Genomic DNA, 19,338 nt, shown 5'->3' on the forward strand with positions numbered 1-19,338 from the left:
TCTGTGAGGAAGTCCTTCCTTTATGGTCAGCTAAAACTTCCTTCCGGTAGCTTCTCTTGTCCGTGGCTGTCCTGCTCTTATAGTCACATACAACTGTGTTGCTGCCCAATACATACTGTTGTTGTTATTCAGTTGCTAGGTTGGTCTGACTCTTTGGGACCCCGTGGACTGCAGCCCACCAGGCTCCTCTGTCCTCCACTACCTCCTGGAATTTGCTCAAATGTGTGTGCATTGAATCGGTGATGCTATCCAACCATCTCATCCTCTATTATTCCCTTTTCCTTTTGCCTTCAGTCTTTTCCAGCATCAGGGTTTTTCCAGTGAGTCCGCTCTTCCCATCAGGTGGCCAAAGGATTGGAGTTTCAGCTTCAGCATCAGTCCTTCCAATGCATATTCAGGGTTGATTTCTTTTAGGATTGAATGGTTTGATCTCCTTGCAGTCCAAGGGACTCTCAAGAATCTTCTCCAACACCACAGTTCAAAAGTATCAGTTTTTTGGTGCTGAGCCTTCTTTAAGGTTCAGCTCTCTTATCCATATATGGCTACTGGAAAAAACATAACTTTGACTGTATGGACCTTTGTCGGCGAAGTGATTCCAACTTGTGATTCATCTAGCCTGGCACTTGCATGAAGCCAACACACACGACTGGGATGGTATTTGGCAATAGGGTTAGAGACCCTTCCCCAGGCTTCCTCAGCTGTTTCTCACTGGTAAGCAGAACCAATCTCCATCTCAGCTGAGCCTTGGATTAAGAACTCAGTTTCAGTGAACGTGGGCAAGACAAAGTGCCCTCTGCCCAAGTTTGCTCGGAGTTCTGTAATTTCAACTTAAGAGTATGGACAAGACAGGAAGGTGATGGTAGACATATAGACAGAAGGAGAGGGCAAATTCAAAGGGGCAAAGCCAAATTCAAGGTCATCCTTAACCAAGAGATGAGAGGTTTTATCCCAGCCTCCCTTGGCCCAGACCCTCCCTGTCTCCAAGCCTCGTTCAGTCTTTACTTTCTATCACCACCCTTTGCAAGCCCACTGGGGGATATTTCAGTCTCAACCTTGGGGGCAAGTAGTGTGTGGACTGGTTTAACTCATGGAGACATCGGCAGGGTGTACGAAGCAACCTAGTCCTCCAGTTTTTCATTGGAGGATAATTGCTTTGCAATCTTGTGTCAGTGTCTGCCGTCCAACAGCATGGATCAACCGTATGTATACACATATCCCTCCCTCCTGCGCCTCCCTCCCACCTCCCTGCCACCCCTCTAGGTAGTCACAGAGCACCGAGCTGAGCTCCTATGCGACACAGCTGCTTCCCACTATACACGACCATGTGTAAAATATACAGCTCAACTTCACACTGTGACGGGAACTCAGCAGATGAAGGGGCATTTGCAGTGTAACATCAAGGTTCAGAAGTGCTCTGTGTGTAGAATTCAACAAATTGAACTCCCCTATTTTTCTATTACTCCACCCCCTTTCAAGTGAAGAAATAGAAAATAACTATTTTCCTTTGCAGGGAAATCATTGTTATGATATTTGCTCTTTCATCTCTTCCAGTTTGCTCTGAAAGAGCATGGAGAGAGTGCCATGGAAACTTCCATCACCATTTGGAAAATAGACAGCCAATGGGAATTTGCTGTATGACTCAGGAAACTCAAACTGGAGCTCTGTAACCACCTAGAGCGGTGGGATGGGGAGGGAGATGGGAGGGAGGTTCAAGAGGGAGGGACATATGTTACCTATGACTGGTTCATGTTGATGTTTGGCAGAAACCAACAGGGTTCTGTAAAGCACTTCTCGTTCAATTAAAAAATACATTGATTAAAAAAGAATCAGCTTTGGATCCTTTATTAATATAGAGTGCATGTGACTTGGGCTGAGAATTTCTTTGTAGCTGCAATCATACATTTAAACATTTAATTCACTTCCCCCCGACCGCCCCCCGCCCCCCCTCACTGATGACCATATGGTGTCTGAATACCGCTTCTCACTTGGATGTAAGAAAAAGCTCTTTCTGTAATCGGTAAAATAAATAGCTGACTCATTCCTCACCTCTATTTCAAATTCACTGAAATACTGGTCTTTGTGCCACCTGAAGTCTTTTTATTACTGCTTTAACTGTGAGATGAACGAGGCTGCTGCCTTTCGTCACTGAAGTCTGAGGTCTTCTTACATCTGAATTCCAGACTGGATGACAGATCTGGGCAGATTATCACAAATGCAAGTCATAAGTGCACTGGGAAAGAGCTTTGTGCTGTCACTTAAATACAGTCTAATTTCAAGATTCAAATACTGGTATTTTCCGAAAAGTTCAGAAGAAGATAAGCGGCTTGCTGTGCCAGGCACTGCAGAATGCATAAATTAGCAGGGGGAGTATACAGGCAGGCTCATTCTGAATGCACGATAATCTGTATTTCAGCATTTACAGTTGCCTTGTCTAAATGAGGGGCAATTTCGATTCTGCCATCTCTGTAAGAAGGACTGGCATGTTTTGGTGTCTTCATTTAAACTGGTGCATGCTGTGTTCAACAGGACTTTTCCCACTAGATTTGTTATAATCCATCCTAATGATCATATATAATGCAGACGGAGTTTCAGGTTTCATAGCTGGGCACAGGGTGCAGCGAAATTGAGAAGACATGTTCCTGACACCAAGCACAAATTATAGTTTCCATAATGGGCTGCAGCGCCCTGTAAAACACTTCCTATTTATTAAAAGTAAGTGTTAAATTGTTAGCAGTGTATTTCTCTGAATTGCTCCCGTCATTATTTTATGGCAAGAGATTATTTTATGGATCGGGGTCATAAAAGCCTTCGTGCACACATGTTCAGTTGTGTCTGATTCTTTGCTACCCTGTGGACTCTCGCCCGCCAGGCTCCTCTGTCCGTGGGCTTCTCCAGGCAAGAGTACTGCATGCCCTCCTCCAGGCTTGCCATGACCTCCTCCAGGGGATCTTCCCAACCCAGGGATCGAACCAGTGGCTCATGTGTCTCGTGCATTGCAGGAGGATTCTTTACCACTGAACCACTGAGTTCAGCCCAGAGCCTTCATACCAAACATCCAGTTCCAAACAGTTGGCTGCAGCAACGAATGGCACAGTGTGAACCCAGCAATCCCCAAGCCCGAAATCACAGGCCACCTGTTGACAGTAGCCCGAGGGCCAGGACACGAGCTCTGACATGCTTGCTAAACCCGGCCCATGGGGGCTGTGGACCCAGGTGACGTGCACATCCTATGATCCAGCTGTTGAACTCTGCGGTGCAGCTGGTAGAGGTGAGTGAGTGTGTGCCTGTGCCATGTAGGGTAAGCCTGAGATCCGTGTTTCTTGTGCCTCTGTGTTTTCCATGACACCCTGGTGACGCTCTCATCTCTCTCTGGAGAGGAGCTGCATTTGCTATCACTGGTCTGAACTCTAGAACATACATCCAAGCTGCACAGACATGCAGTCATGAAAGCGAAGGGAAGTTCTGATGAGCCACAGCCAGTCCAGGAAGAAGAAGAGCAGAATTGCCTGGGTAGCCCAGCGGCACAACAGAAGGGTAATGTTGGAGATACCGGTTAAACTCTTCCATGCGTTGGCCCATGCAAGCCCCTTGAGGTTGGGTAGAACCATAAATGGGTCTCTTGTAGCTGATGCATAAAGTAGCACAAAGTAACACCATTAGTGGCTGTTAGCTCTCCTTGGTGGTACTTGGTGTCCCCATCCAGTTCAGTTCAGTTGCTCAGTCGTGTCCGACTCAGTCTTTGTGACCCCACGGACTGTAGCATGCCAGGCCTCCCTGTCCATCACCAACTCCTGGAGCTTGCTCAAACTCATGTCCATTGAGTTGGTGATGCCATCTAACCATCTCATCCTCTGTCATCCCCTTCTCCTCCTGCCTTCAATCTTTCCCAACATCAGGGTCTTTGCAAATGAGTTGGCTCTTCGCATCAGGTGGACAAAGGATTGGAGTTTCAGCTTCAGCATCAGTCCTTCCAATGAATATTCCGGACTGATTTCCCTTAGAATTGACTGGTTTGATCCCCTTGCAGTACAAGGGACTCTCAAGAGTCTTATCCAGCACCACAGTTCAAAAGCATCAATTCTTCATGCTCAGCTTTCTTTATGGTCCAACTCTCACATCATTATATGACTACTGGAAAAACCAGAGCTTTGACTAGACAGACCTTTGTTGGCAAAGTAATGTCTCTGCTTTTTAATATGCTGTCTAGGTTGGTCATAGCTTTTCTTCCAAGGAGCAATTGTCTCTAAATTTCATGGCTGCAGTCACCATCTGCCTCCTCTTCACTTGATTACAATAACTAGCCCCCCTCTACATCCAGCATCCCTCTATACTTCTATAGGTTAGAATTTTAAAACTCCAAGCTATAAATAACAGCTTTTAAAGAAGTATAATTAATATAGAAACTGTACACTTTGATGTGCTCAGACATACATCAGCACCCATGTTAACATCACACAAATCAAGATACTAAGCATATTCATTCGTCACCTGCCAACATTTACTCAGGTTCTTACTTCTCCCCTTTCTTGAAGTAAGAACACTTAACATGATATTTACTCTCTTAACAAATAACAATCCAGTATTGTTATTGTGGATGCTATGTGTACAGCAGGTCTTTAGAAGCTATTCATCTTGAATAACTAACTATGTTTACCAATCGAACAATTCCTCATTTTACTTTCCCTTCCTCTTCTGTGAAAGTGAAGGTATTAGTCACAGTCGTGTCCGACTCTGTGCAACCCCATGGACTATAGGCCACCAGGCTCCTCTGACCTTATGACTGAGCAACTAACAACACATCCATGTCCAAAAGAGTGAAACTGGACCCTATATTAAATATAAAAAAATCAGCCACAGATGGGTTAAAGATATAAATGTAATATCTGAAACTGTAAAATTCCTGGAAGAAAATATAGGAAAAGTTTTCATTATACTGGTCTTGTCAGTGATTTCTTGGCTATGACACCAAAAGCACAAGGAAGGAGGGCAAAATTAAACCCATGGAACAACATCGAAGTAAACGCTTCTGCACAGGAAATTATCAACAGAGTAAAAAGGCAACCTTTGTGGGAGAAAATGGAAGAACATTTTGCAACTAATATCTCTGATAAAGAATTAATATTGCAAATTTGCAAGGAACTCCCACCACTCAGTTGCAAAAAACAGAAACAGAAAATCCCAATTAACTTGGGCAAAGGACTTGGAGGTGAGTTTTGCAGGCTCTCATCAATTGCCTGTTTTATACACAGTAGCATATGTATGTCAACCCCAATCTCCCAATTCATCCCTCTTCCCCTTCCCTCTTGGGGCCCATATGTTTGTTCTCTATGTCTGTGTCTTTATTTCTGATTTGCAAATAGATTCATCTGTACCCTTTTTATAGATTCCACATATTTGTGTTAATATACAATATTTTTTCTTCTCTCTCTGACTTAGTTCACTCTGTATGACATGCTATGGGTCTGTCTGCTGCTGCTGCTACTAAGTCACTTCAGTCGTGTTCGACTCTGTGTGATCCCAGAGATGGCAGCCCACCAGGCTCCCCCGTCCCTGCGATTCTCCAGGCAAGAACACTGGAGTGGGTTGCCATTTCCTTCTCCACTGCATGAAAGCGAAAAGTGAGAGTGAAGTCGCTCAGTCATGTCCGATTCCTAGCGACCCCATGGACTACATCTCTGCAAATGGATTTACTTCATTTTTTTGATGGCTGAATAGTATTCCATGTAAATAAGTATCACATCTTTATCAATCCCTTTGTCGACGGACATTTAGGTTGCTTTCCTTCCAACCTTTAACTCCACATTTTTGCTTTGCTTTAATTCCTCAAGGATTCATCTTACTATTATTTCCTTTAAGAAGTCTAGATTGTAAATCATCCATATTCCAAGACAAATGTTAAAAAATGAAAAAAAAATAAGAGAGAGAGAGAGAGAGAAGCCCAGAGGGCAGAAGCAGCAGAAAAGAAGGTGAGTCCTGATCAATCGGCAGAAACTTCATGATCGGGCTTCCCTGGTAGCTCAGACAGTAAAGCGTCTGCCTGCAGTGCAGGAGACCCGGGTTCAATTGCTGGGTTGGGAAGATCCCCTGGAGAAGGCAATGGCACCCCACTCCAGTACCCTTGCCTGGAAAATCCCATGGACTGAGGAGCCTGGTAGGCTACAGTCCATGGGGTCATAAAGAGTCAGACATGACTGAGCGACTTCACTTTCACTTTCGTGATTAGTATCTGCGTTCCTGCTTCACTGCCGGCTCTCTAGATTTCCTGCAGCCATGGACAGATGGTGCAGTTTTCCTTCTGTGGGGAGGTAGACAATGACAGTTTCATTATTTAATGATTTTTTTGTGTGTGATCTATGGTTTGTGTTTAAAAGCATTTTTTAATGTAGTTTAATTTTAACCCTATAAAAGCGGCACCGTCATCAGTCATACTTCACGGCTGAGGAACTGAGGCTCAGAAGGTTCATTTCTCCCAGGGAGTGCTCAGGATCTCTTCTGTTTCCCTCTGTACCCGCCTCGCTCACCGCTCCCTCCTTCCCTGGCTGGGCTCCCACTGGACTTTACCCAACAGGGAGGTGTCACAGGAGATCAAGCCATCTCCTTGGGTCCTCCCAGGGAAGTCCCTGTAGGCGGGCTTCTCTCCTGGGGAGCAGTCTACCACAGTCCCTCCTGCAGTCTGGCCACCGCTCCCCCGACCTCCTCTCTGCCGTTGTTGGCTTGGCCACAGCCAGTCTGCGACAAGCCCTGGTTTGCTGAAAGCTGCCTGTGGTTCTTCTTGTACCAAACCTTTGTAAACAATCCCTGGGTGAAGAAACCCTCCTCCTCAAATGCCCCAGTGTCCGATGTGCCTTCCATTTCATGTTGGAGCAGGACAGATTAGAAGAAATGGGAGAACTGGGATTTCAACTCAGTCCCCGGATTTCAGGCGCTGCTCCCCACACACCTTTCCCAGGCTCCAGGCACAGAAGCAGCTGTTCGTCCCACATGCCACCTGTGATGGTCGCTCTACGGGCTTAGAATGCCTTCCGGGTGAAGAGGTAAATGTCGCCGTAACAAAACAAATAGCACTGCCAACAATTCACATTCTTTCTTGACACTTTATTTTAATGATTTCAAGGTCTAAAACCTGATGCCAAATAAGGCTTTTAATTAAAAAATCTGAAACAAAGAAATTCAACTTTCCAACCAATATTGGGGGAACATAAGTATCATTTATATGGAAAAGACTCAAACATGAAATGCAGGATAGGAAGGGTGTGATGATCGTCAGATTCTAGGCATGGTGATGAGGTTATCAGACATGCGCAAGAAGAAGGACTGCTTTCAAAAATGAAAACTGCCGTGTGGATGAGTGACTGGTGAGGATAAGGCATGATCTGCTTTGTTCCAGCCTTGGAACAGCATGTCCAACCTGATCAGACTGTTCCAGCCTTGACAACTTTTTAAAGAAGTGAATATTTCCCTCATTTGGTAACTCCTATATACATATTTCAGAGAAGGGAATGGCATCGCACTCCAGTACTCTTGCCTGGAGAATCCTATGGACGGAGGAGCCTGGTGGGCTGCAGTCCATGGGGTCGCTAAGTCAGACACAACTGAACAACTTCCCTTTCACTTTTCACTTTCATGCATTGGAGAAGGAAATGGCAACCCACTCCAGTGTTTTTGCCTGGAGAATCCCAGGGATGGGGGAGCCTGGTGGGCTGCCGTCTACAGGGTCACACGGAGTTGGACACGACTGAAGCGACGTAGCAGCAGCAGCAGCATAGACATATATTTGCACTCCGTCAGGTGTTTTCACACGCTTTGTCTCACTTAATCTAAATGACAGTATTAGGAAGCAGGTGCTATTGCACCTGTCTGTAGCGGAACAAACAGAGCTAAGAGAGAAGGATCACTCGTGGGGTGGCGCAGAGCTGGGAAGCAGATGAACCGTTTTCAAATCCAGGTTTTCTGAAAGTGTACCTACTTTATCCACAAACAGAAAAATATGAGAATATTTCTAGGAGAAATGAAGATTTAAGGAAACCCGTTATAAGACGGTGTGATTACATTTCTCTGCCATGGAGCAAATATCTTCCTGAAACATGAAAACTGTGAGCAGCTGCTAAAGAGGTAGCTCAAGCGAGCGTGGTTAGTCATCCTCCAACCCCACCAGGAGCTCTGCTGGACGTGGCCGCAGAGAAAGGACGTAGAACTGCCGCCCACGGGTGCTTATCCTCAGGCATGTCCTGTCGTGTGAGCCACATGTCTGCACACTGGTGGACGCCCACTCACAGGTAATAATGCGAGGTGCTTATCCAGAGGAACGGGAGCTTGGCTTTGTCCCTTGAGAAGGATCACGTGGAACGAGGGCTTTCTGGGCAAACACTGAATGGCTCCCGAGAGAAACTGTAGATCCTACGTGCAGAGCATCTTCACAGTGTTTCCAGTCTATTGTTTTCCTCGGTTACCAGGGCTTCCTTTCTCATCCATTCATCCTTGTAACAGGTCTCTCGGTCTCAGAGTCTGTCAGCCTGTGAACGTAAGTACCTGTTTCATCTTCACTGTGACTCTACTTGTTTGAACTGCAATGCCGAAGTCATGTGCTCGGAAGACTCCTTTCTCTCTTCTGCATGACTGCCTCTTGTTCTCACTCATTCCCAAGCCAAAATCTAGACTGTGCTCCCTCTCATCTTAAAGAGAGAGAAAACCTCCTGAGTCTCTGCGTACCCTTCTCCTCTGCACATCTTTGCTTACCATTGCAACAAGCGCCTTGATCTTCTCTTAGGAGGATTATTTTTTTCATTTTTAAAAATTGGGATACAGTTGATGTACAATATTATGTAAGTTACAGGGTACAACGTGGTGATTCACAATTTTTCAAAGTTACATTCCGTTTATAGTTACTTCAAAATGCTGGTTATTTGTGTTGTATAATACATCATTGCAGCCTATTTATTTTATCCATACAATTTTTTGGCCCTTATTTTGCCCCTCCCTCTCCCCTCTCCCCACTGGCAGCCCCTAGTTTGTTCCCTGTATCTGTGATTGTTGTTGTTGTTGTGAGTGCTAAGTTGTGTAGTCAGTCATGTCCAACTCTTTGCAGCCCCATAGACTGTTGCCAGCCAGGCTCCTCTGTCCATGGGATTCTCCAGGCAAGAACACTGGAGGGGGTTGCTGTGCCCTCCTGCAGGGGATCTTCCCAACCCAGGGATGGAACTGCGTCCCTTGCGTCTCCTGCATTGGCAGGCGGGCCCCTTACCACGCGTGCCACCTGGGAAGCCTGTTACAGTTACTAGTTTGTTTTACTTTTTAGATTCCGCAGATGTCATATCTTACGGTATTTGTGTTTCTCTGCCTTATTTAGCTGAGCGTAATAAGGACTTGGCCTGCTCACCCTGGGCTTTCTTTCAGTCGCACTCGCGTCTCCCCCTCTTTTCGGCCCCATGGCTTATCCTTGTGGGACCTTGTGGGATCTCTCCATTTATTCTCATTCTTAGGTGCTCTTACCCAACGCTTTTGCTTTACTATCATTATCTGCTCGTGACGTTCCCCCCCACCCACAACGATTCCCCAGCCCCACTCTCCCCTGAGCTCCAGACGTCCAATTCCGTCTCCTAATTCCATCTCCGTTTGCACATCTGCATGTCTTCGTTTGCATGTCTTGCCGTGACATGACTGAAGAGGCTCCCGTTACCTCCCACTCCAACCAGTTCTCCCCTCGACGGCCCATCCTCTGGTGGCCAAAAACTAGGGCCAAGACCACGGAGTTCTCCTTGGTCGAGTTTTCTTCAATCCCTCAGCAAGGCTTTTCGCCACGGCTTTGGAACATACCCAGGTCTGGACCCATCCTGCTCCTCCTACCCGTCTTCTCCCACAGGACGCCGGCATCTCTCACCTGGTTACCATGGTAACCTCCCAACTTGCCTACCTGCTTCCACCCATACTTCCTGTGGTGCCTTTTACAGCAGCCAAAGTGATTTTTTAAAACATAAGCCTCCTACTTACTCCTCTGTTCAAAACCTCCGGTGCCTTCTCATCACCATCAAGAGAAAAACCAAGTTGATCACCGTGATCTTCAGGACTTGAAATCCGCTGGCCCTGCCACAAGCCTCCGCCACCCGGGCACCTCTCCTGGCTCCCTCCCTGCTCCCCACAACAGTCTTTCCCCCAGCAGGTGTTCACTGGGCTCCTCTCTTGTGCCAAGACTACTAGGCTCTGGGGATGGGAATTTAGATCTGAGCGGGGGATACAGGTAGCCACACCTATGCATAAGAGCAGGTGGGGGTGTCTGCCATGAAGGAAACAGCAGAGATGTGGACCCAGAGCGACAGAAGACATTTCAGCTCAGGGGAGAAGAAAGCATCAGGGCACAGGCTCACCAGGAGTGCACGAGGAGGGCAGAGCCGATTCAGGGCGGGGCCTCCCTGACCAGGTGGGCCTCTTTCTGATGGGCAGGTGGGCAGCAGGATTCTCCCTCCTGGGCTGTGTAAAGCCCCAGGTCCTGGGACAAAGTGTAGATGAGGGAAGAAATCCTTAAGAGAAGGCAATGCTAGGTTGTAGATTCTTTGTCTTTGGGCTTTACCCCGCTACCAGACAATGCTGTCTGTTCTTTTAGGAAGAGACTGCAGTATCACAAAATCCATAAAACTCACAGCAAATACAGGCAATGGTCCCTCCGAGAGTAGGAATCCTACTATGGAAGACTAGCAATGATGGTCAAGCAATATTTATGCATTTTCCTGTCTCCTACCAGTCAGTAGCTTTTTAAATGTATTATTTAGCTCTATACCTGACTCATGGATTTTGATTGCTTTTTGTTCGTCAGAGAGCCCCATTTCATTCTCACCTGAATATCAAAAATAAAATAAACAGAATGCATTTATCTGTTCCTCTTCAGTCCTGTTCCCATGAAACTAAATAACATCATCTGAGGCCATTCGACTTTCAAAGGAATTCTTCCAAAGAAATAATATTTTGATGTATTTGTTGCTTTTAAAACAATTTCTTAAGCAAACAACCACTCTAAGCTTTTATTTTATCTATAGGTGTTTTGAAAAGAAAGTTTTATAATATAGGTCATTAACCTTGATACAGAATTACAATTTTTATCTATATCTAGGACATTTTTTCATCTGAATTTTAATAGATCTTATCTTATGTTGTGGTTCAGAGAGAGTAGATGAAAAAGAAAGGTTTATAAAATTCACAAATCTGAGACAGCAAGCTTATTCACTCAGCAACCTTTGCTAAGCGACTCTCATAATCCAGGCACTATTATAAACCAAAATCCCCCTGGTGTGTGTGTGTTAGTTGCTCAGTCATGTCCGACTATTTGAGACCCCATGGACTGTTGCCAGCCCGGCACTTCTGTCCATGGAATTCTCCAGGCAAGAATATTGGAGTGGGTTGCCATTACCTTCTCCAGGGGATCTTCCTGACCCAGGAATAGAACCCAGGTTTCCTACATTGCAGGCAGACTCTTTATTGTCTGAGTCATCAGGGAAGCCTGTTTACACAAAGCTTATATGTACCTTTCTTTCTTTCTGTTTTTTTTTTTTTTACAACATACCACGTCCTTTTCTTGAGCCAAAACTATCAGTTCAGTCAGTTCAGTCGCTCAGTCGTGTCCAACTCTTTGCGACCCCATGAATCACAGCATGCCTGGCCTCCCTGTCCATCACCAACTCCCGGAGTTCACTCAGACTCATGTCCATCGAGTCGGTAATGCCATCTAGCCATCTCAACCTCTGTCGTCCCCTTCTCCTCCTGCCCCAATCCCTCCCAGCACCAGAGTCTTTTCCAATGAGTCAACTCTTCGCATCAGGTGGCCAAAGTACTGCAGCTTCAGCTTTAGCATCATTCCTTCCAAAGAAATCCCAGGGCTGATCTCCTTCAGAATGGACTGGTTGGATCTCCTTGCAGTCCAAGGGACTCTCAAGAGTCTTCTCCAACACCACAGGTCAAAAGCATCAATTCTTCAGCACTCAGCCTTCTTCACAGTCCAACTCTCACATCCATACATGACCACACCAAAAACCATAGCCTTGACTAGACGGACCTTAGTCGGCAAAGTAATGTCTCTGCTTTTGAATGTGCTATCTAGGTTGGTCTTAACTTTTCTTCCAAGGAGTAAGCGTCTTTTAATTTCATGGCTGCAGTCACCATCTGCAATGATTTTGGAGCCCCCAGAAATAAAGTCTGACACTGTTTCCACTGTTTCCCCATCTATTTGCCATGAAGTGATGGGACCAGATGCCATGATCTTCGTTTTCTGAATGTTGAACTTTAAGCCAACTTTTTCACTTTCCTCTCTCACTTTCCTCAAGAGGCTTTTTAGTTCCTCTTCACTTTCTGCCATAAGGGTGGTATCGTCTGCATATCTGAGGTTATTGATATTTCTCCCGGCAATCTTGATTCCAGCTTGTGCTTCTTCCAGTCCAGCGTTTCTCATGATGTACTCTTCGTATAAGTTAAATAAGCAGGGTGACCATATACAGCCTTGACGTAGTACTTTTCCTATCTGGAACCAGTCTGCTGTTCCATGTCCAGTTCTAACTGCTGCTTCCTGACCTGCATATAGGTTTCTCAAAAGGCAGGTCAGGTGGCCTGGTATTCCTATCTCTTGAAGAATTTTCCACAGTTTATTGTGATCCACACAGTCAAAGGCTTTGGCATAGTCAATAAAGCAGAAATAGATGTTTTTCTGGAACTCTCTTGCTTTTTTCGATGATCCAGTGGATGTTGCCATTTGATCTCTGGTTCCTCTGCCTTTTCTAAAACCAGCTTGGAAGTTCACAGTTCACGTATTGCTGAAGCCTGGCTTGGAGAATTTTGAGCATTACTTTACTAGCATGTGAGATGAGTGCAATTGTGTGGTAGTTTGAGCATTCTTTGGCATTGCCTTTCTTTGGTATTGGAATGAAAACGGACCTTTTCCAGTCCTGTGGCCAGAGCTGAGTTTTCCAAATTTGCTGGCATATTGAGTGCAGCACTGTCAAAGCATCATCTTTCAGGATTTGAAAGAGCTCAACTGGAATTCCATCACCTCCACTAGCTTTGTTTGTAGTGATGCTTTCTAAGGCCCACTTGACTTCACATTCCAGGATGTCTGGCTCTAGGTGAGTGATCACACCATCGTGATTAACTGGTTGGTGAAGATCTTTTTTGTACAGTTCTTCTGTGTATTCTTGCCACCTCTTCTTAATATCTTCTGCTTCTGTTAGGTCCATACCATTTCTGTCCTTTATTGATCCCAACTTTGCATGAAATGTTCCCTTGGTATCTCTAATTGTCTTCAAGAGATCTCTGGTCTTTCCCATTCCTTTGTTTTCCTCTATTTCTTTGCATTGATCACTGAGAAAGGATTTCTTACCTCTCCTTGCTATTCTTTGGAACTCTGCATTCAGATGGTTATATCTTTCCTTTTCTCCTTGGCTTTTCGCTTCTCTTCTTTTCACAGCTATTTGTAAGTAACTGATTATTAGATACATAGGTAGATATGTAAATGTATGTGTATATGTATATAGGTATAAATGATGAATGGATAAATAAGTAGGTAGATAGATAGACAGATGGACCCTCATTTATTCTTTTCATTCTCCACTGTTTTCAGCACCTATTGGGCTTCCCAGGTGGTGCTAGTGGTAAAGAATTTCCCAGCCAATGCAGGAGACTCAAGAGACATGGGTTTGATCCTTGGGTTGGGAAGATCCCCTGGAGGAGGAAATGGCAACCCACTCCTTTATCCCTGCATGGGCAGTTCCTGGCTGGCTACAGTCCATAGGGTTGCAAAGAGTAGGACATGACTGAGCAAGTGAGCATGAGCACACATAGCTTGATTACAATCCTGAAGGGGAATTCTGTATATTACAATGAATGCAGACAGACACTTGGGATCCAACAAATTGTGTAACCACAGGGGTCCACACAGGTCTACAGGGCTGAAGGCCCAGCAGTCTGTCTGGAGGACAATCAGCCATTGTGTGTGGCCTGATGACATTAGACAAGTGTGGGAGTGAGTGTGAAACACAGTTGGTCAGAGAAGGGGCCCCAGAGAAGGGGTGTGACTTCCAGGAAGTGCCACTTCCCTGGGATTGAGTTTGGTGTGATGGGGCAAGCAGGGTGACTGTGAAATCTCTCTCAGCTCTAAGTGTTGGTAGTGAGGCAAATAGCGCCTCTCCCCCAGAACTGGAAACAGTTATTTTCTTGGGCTCCAGAATCACTGCAGATCGTGACTTCAGCCATGAAATGAAAAAAGATGCTTGCTCCTTGGAAGAAAAGCTATGAGAAATCTAGACAGTGTATTAAAAGGCAGAGATATTACTGTGCTGACGAAGGTCCGTCTAGTCAAAGCTATGGTTTTCCCAGTAGTCACGTACAGATGTGAGAATTGGACCATAAAGAAGGCTGAGAACCAAAGAATTGATGCTTTTGAAGTGTGGTGCTGGAGAAGACTCTTGAGAGTCCCTTGGACTGCAAGGAGATCAAACCAGTCCATTCTAAAGGAAATCAGCCCTGAATATTCACTGGAAGGACTGATGCTGAAGCTGAAGTTCCAAACCTTTGGCCACCTGATGGAAAAGACCCTGATGCTGGGAAAAATGAAGGCCAAAGGAGAAGGGGGTGGCAGAGGACGAGATGGAGAAACCACATCACAGACTCAATGGATATGAATTTGAACAAACTCTCAGTGATAGTGAAGGACAGCGGAGCCTGGCGTGCTGCAGTCTATGGGGCTGCAAAGTGTCAGACACAACTTAGTGACTGAAAACAAGAACAACCAGAATTCACGTCCACCTGGAAACTCTGAACAGGGCCTTACTGGAAGCTGGCTGGAAATACGTTACAGATCTTGAGATGAGATCATCCTGAATTTAGGATGGGCCCTGAGTCCGGAGACTGATGGCTGAATGATAGCAGGAGAGGACCCACGGGGAGGCAGAGAAGAGGAGTGAGGAGAACAGGCAGAGTGGAGGCTGCATCTCCAAGCCGGGGTGCCCGGAGGATTTCCAGAGCCACCATAAGCTGGGAGAGGCACGGAGCGCGTTTTCCTCTGGAGTCTTCCTGGCTTTCTGGTTTCTAATCTCCAGACTGTGAGAGAATACAGATCAGCTGTTTAAAGGCACCAGTTTTGTGATCATTTATTGAGGCAGCCCTAGGAGAATAATCCAGCAGCTTCAAAAAGTAAGGCTTTTTATTCTTCTGCCTCTCTGGTCGAACACAGAGATACGGCTTGAATAGACCTTCATCGCTGGCAGAAGCAGAGTCTGTATCGGTTTCTTGCAAATACAGTAAAACACTGTCTGACATTCAGAGGCTTTTGTAACCTCACGTGCTCTCGACTTCCTCACCAGTTTCATGAGAATAACAGAACCGAACACCGTGGGGTCTGCCACCTAACCGCGTGCTGCGGTCGCCTCTCTGATTAATTGTGTCCAGTAGAATCACACGGAGGCGGGGTCTGGTAGCCGAAAGAAGGGGACGCTGTTCTCAGAGAGAGACAAGCAAGGGAGCAGATGTTAGCTGCATGCCACAGGTATCAGCTTTTTGATCAATGAAGTAACCTAACGTGGATATTTAGAATATCTAGGCATGTTAACAACATAAAGATAAATGAGTGATTATTACGTTTAAGAGAACATACACATAATCTGTGAGAACATACCTATTGATTATTTATGGCTTTTAAAAATCATCTGCTAAATATACACGCTTCTTAACCATTTGTTCTGGTGTCATGCAACAGATATTCAAGTTAACAGGATTGAAAACAGAACTTTGGGTAAAGCCAGGAGAGGCTAACGCTCCTGGTGACCATGAGCAGTTTCCTGAAAGAAGGGGAGCTAGCGAGCAGAGGGAGGTTGAGAGGCTTTGTCCTCAGAAGGGAACCTGGAGAGGACGGGACACAGTGCCCGGCAAGGTAGCTTTGGAATTCCGATCCAAGGAGGAGAATCGAGTAGCCAGAGTTTTCCTGCAGAACCTTGTGTACGGCTGACAGGTTTCATCCTCTTCCTGGGCCAGTTCATTGACCTCAACAGGGAACTCTGAATTTGGCTTTGCTTTGTGTGTGTCTATTGCTTGGAAGCTGGAGGTCCTCCGATATAGGAGGAATTGCACCTTTTTGCCGATGTGGAGAAACACGGTATTCCCAAGGGCTCTGTGCTGACCACAGGTGAGCACTTGTTGAAGTCAAGTAGCCACATCTGCTTCTGTGGGTCAGGAAGTTTGCTGCTGGTGCTTCTGTTCTTTCTGAGAGGAAGCTGGAGCTTGGATTCGGCTGCCTGAGGGATGCTGATGAATAATAGAATGTGTCTCTCTTTGGGTCCTTTTTTTCTTATCATATTAAACAGACATCATGGAGGGTCCCAGCATCTGGGCATCTCTTAGTGTTCTTTTTCTCCTCTCCTTGTATTTTGATCTTGTTAAGTAATATTGAGCAGCCCCTGACCAAGCTGGCCGCAGTCAAGAGCAATGCTGGGGCTTCCCTGATGTTTCAGGCTGCTTTCTTTTTAAAGGATTGATCTCCACTGATGGAGAAGGCCTTTGTCTCAACTCAAGTCTGCTCTCAAATTGTTTTAAATAAATACTATGTTGGATGTAGATACTAAAGTTGATAGTGTTGAATGTATGCACAGATGGGATCAACCAGCAAATGAGTGATGGAAGAATAAAGAGCCATCATTTTGATCAAAAGGACAGAGAGAAACCTAACATTGAGGATGAGGAGAGGGGTGATTTCACAAAGATTTCTCATTGGCCGGGTGCACAGTCATCTCAAAATGAAGCACCAGCCGGAGCCACAGATCTGGGTGATGGGCGTAGAGGCACTGGTACCCAGGACCAGGGTCTGGGACCAGTCACCTCCTCAGAAACACCTGGCTATATGCATCCCTGAACAAGACCAGGTTCTGCTTGGAATCAAGAGTAGGGAGGGATGAGATTTAGGTTTGGGGTAAATGCGTGCATGCTCAGTCGCTCAGTTATGTCCAACTCTCTGTGACCCCATGAACTGTAGCGCACCAAGCTCCTCTGTCCAGGGGTTCTCCAGGCAAGAAGACTGGAGTGGGTTGCCATTTCCTCCTCCAGGGGGTCTTCCTGACCCGGGGATCAAGCCCAGGTCTCTTGCATCTCCTGCACTGGTGGGCAGATTCTTTACCACTAACGCACCTGGGATGGTTTTTGCTATTAAGATATTGATCATATATGGTAGTTTTACAGGGAAGAAGTTGCCTTTTCTTAGACACAGCTGTCTTGTTCTCCTTTATGGTTTCCAGTTCCACTGGCAGAGGGACTTTTTGATGCCTAAGGTCCCCAAATGCTCACATTCTGGGTTAGTGCTCATATGGTCCAAAGTTTTCACTTTAAATCTTGAATTCCTTTGGATGTTAGGTAAGAGGGAGGGATCTGAGCTCAGCAGGGTCCCTAGGTGAACAGGCTCTAGAGGTGCAGTGCCTTCTAGGGTGAACACAGCCAGCGAGTGTGTGGAGGCCCCCAGGGAGGAGGGTGCCGTCCCCAACCATCACTCCATGTGGATGGCTGGAGCTACAGGAGGGAGGCAGGGGGAGAGCTGAGAGGACAGACCTCAGCGTTTCTCTCTTCTGAGTCCCAGATCTGTCAGTGACTGCATGGGTGAACCTCATCTCAAGCCAGAGGCCGAGGCAGGCTTGATGATGCAGCTGAAGACCCGAGTGCCCAGCACAGAGCTGGGCACAGGGGCAGAGGAGGGGTCTGTGGTGAGTGAGAGGGGTGCAGAATTACTGCCACAGCTATGGAATTTCCCCAACACTTGTGTCATTGTTTCCAACATCAGGGGCTTCCCTGGGAGCTCAGCTGGTAAAGAATCTGCCTGCAATGCAGGAGACCCTGGTTCAATTCCTGGGTTGGGAAGATCCCTTGGAGAAGGGAAAGGCTACCCATTCCAGCATTCTTGGGTTTCCCTTGTGGCTCAGATAGTAAAAAATCTGCCTGCAATGCAGGAGACCTGGGTTCAATCCCTGGGTTGGGAGGATCTCCTGGAGAAGGGAAAGGCTACCCACTCCAGTATTCTGGCCTGGAGAATTCCATGGACTGTATAGTCCACAGGGTCACAAAGAGACGTGTCTGAGTGACTTTAAAAGTAAAAAAAAGTCACAACATCAGACCTAACATCTGATTAAAATCTGGTGAGTGAGATTGTTTGGGCTCATAAGTGAGTTTCTAGAAAACTAATTTAAAGGCTGAGAAAATTCCGCTGTTTGCCAGACAGCACACTTGGTCCATTCATTAATCCATTCATTTGCTAGTGCGCATTGATTCCATCTGGTTCCTGTTGCTGCCCCTGAGACGGGCAGTGAAGATGGGAGTGACGTAGGCACATCTCTCACGGGTGGTCCAGGCTGAGACACAGCCGCGCCCTGCTGTGAGGCTCTTAGCGAGGCACGTACGAGGTAGGGGTTCACAGGGGCATCCTTACTGTGGTGTCCAGAAACAGTCAGAGTGTGGGGATGGGGTACAGATGCCCCCAGGACTGTGGAAATATCTGTACCACCTGTGCTCTGAGACTGGGCTCCACTGGCCAGTGTTGGCGCCAGCCTTAATCTAAGGGATGTGTGCATTCAGAAGTGACTGAGCAGAGTTCCGAATAAGCTGCAGGGGCAAAGCCGTGCCCGGCAGGGCCTCTGCAGATGGCACAGACGGCCCCTCAGGGAGTCACAGGACAGCCAGCACAGCACAGCTGGCTGTGAGCCCACACCGGCTCTGCTGCTTGTGTGTGTGTGTGTGTGTGCGCTCGGTCACATCTGACTCTGTGCAGCCTCATGGACTGTAGCCCACCCGGCTCCTCTGTCCCTGGGATTCTCCAGGCAAGAACACTGGAGTGGGTTGCCATTTCCTTCTCCAGGGGATCTTCCCTGACTCGGGGATCAAATCCATGTTTCTAGCATCTCCTGCACTGGCAGGCAGATTCTTTGGTTTAAAATCCGAGATTCGGTCACTGAGAAGTAGTGTTAATATTAACCTAACAGCCCTCAGGGAGAAGGAGAAAAAGCAAGGAGAGAGTGACAGAGGATGAGACGGTTGGATGGCATTGCCGACTCACTGGACGAGTTTGAGCAAACTCTGGGAGATAGCGGAGGATAGGCAAGCCTGGCGCGCTGCTGTCCATGGGGTCATGAAGAGTCAGACGCAACTTAGCAAGTGAGGAACAACAGCCCTCATGCTCTTTAAACGTAACCGAGCCTCCACACACTTCACTAAAAACAAAAAGAAAAGGCACTCTAACTGCAAAATAAACGTTTCGCTAGCACCTAGTTTAGAAGTATGTGTGTGTGGCTTAGATCAAAAGATTCAATGAATAAAAACTGTGAATGAGAATGAATA

This window comes from Budorcas taxicolor, chromosome 20 (assembly GCF_023091745.1).
Source record: "Budorcas taxicolor isolate Tak-1 chromosome 20, Takin1.1, whole genome shotgun sequence".
NCBI lineage: Eukaryota > Metazoa > Chordata > Mammalia > Artiodactyla > Bovidae > Budorcas > Budorcas taxicolor.